Source organism: Limulus polyphemus, unplaced genomic scaffold (assembly GCF_000517525.1).
Source record: "Limulus polyphemus unplaced genomic scaffold, Limulus_polyphemus-2.1.2 Scaffold1453, whole genome shotgun sequence".
Classification (NCBI taxonomy): Eukaryota; Metazoa; Arthropoda; class Merostomata; order Xiphosura; family Limulidae; genus Limulus; species Limulus polyphemus.
The window spans coordinates 42,723-44,177 of NW_013667063.1; positions in this window are offsets into that span (position 1 = coordinate 42,723).

Below are 1,455 nucleotides of genomic sequence, written 5' to 3' on the forward strand. Positions count from 1 at the left end.
AAGAAAATATATTGTGAAAATTTACAATCTTCACAAGTAATAAAACAAATTCTTGCAAAAATTAAGTATGTTGTAGGGGTAGCAATGCCAAAAAGTACAGAAACAAGGTAGGGATGAATGCATAAAACCATACAAAAATCACTACACAAGTAGCCAGTAAGTACTGAGTCCATCTTACAAGTTTATGGTTATAAGCCACTGTAAGACTGTATAGTGCTATTCAGTTTAAATGCATTTATTCAAACCTGAATTCGTGCAACTGACAGGAATTCAATATTTAGTTGTAGATAAAAGTTATTATTGGAAAAATTTGGTTACTTATATAGTGATTTTTGTATGGTTTTATGCATTCATCCCTACCTTGTTTCTGTACTTTTTGGCATGCCATCCCTACATCATACTTAATTTTTGCTAAACAAATTTTTATTACTTGTTTCCCCCTTTTTTTTTAAACAATTTCATTGAAGTAGGTTGATAAGTGAACATTTGTTTTATTTTTATAATTCAGTGGTAATATATATATATATATATTGTTAATATCATATCAGTTTTGTCAGTAAAGCTGGAATGGTTCCTCCAGGATAGTACAAGTACCCTGGAGCACTGGACTGACATTAAGAGCATATTTTCAGAACCCATGCTTTCCAACTTCACCCCAACTCACTGCATGTGCATACAATTGATTCCACTACATGCTAGGGTTATGTTGATTAATAGGGAGGACATCATACAGATCACAGGCCTTAAAGTATGATACCACATAAACATACACAGCTGCTAGGCTCAGCCCCATTGAAAATTTTAAGGAAATTAGACTGCTATATAATGTATTGTTTGATAACTAAGTAACTGGTGTTTTTAAACTCAGACATCAATATCATTTACATAAATCTGTTAGTTACATAAATACATGATACCATGAATATTAATTTAGATTATTCTTTCTTTCTTTATTTTCACTGAAATTGTTTTGGCAGGTATCATGTTTGTGCAATGAAAAGTCACAAATGGTTGTTATATAAAAACAACTTGTGCTGCCATTTAGCGACCAGAAATTACACTGTAACTTATGAAATGTAAATAATATATGTAGTTTGCCTTTTTGTTATTTCCCCACAAATATATGTGGTGGAAGAACTGAATAATATTACTGTTATACATGCTGTGAAAACACCTGATAATGGCAATTAGGTGCCAAAATAAGGCTATAACTCAACTTTAGCAGTTATATGTAAGCATCATAGAGTAATAGATTGAATGTGGTGGCCATTATTTTCTTGGTCCATTCCTACATACTGAGAACTACCAAGCTTAGTGATAGCCTGTTAAGATGCTTTTCTGTCATACTAAAGCCATTGCAAAAAACTCCATCATTTTTTGGCTAGCATGGGAGAAGAAAAAAGAAAGATGTACACTTTGGCTCTTTAGCTAGTTCTCAGTTCTCCACTTTAGCAA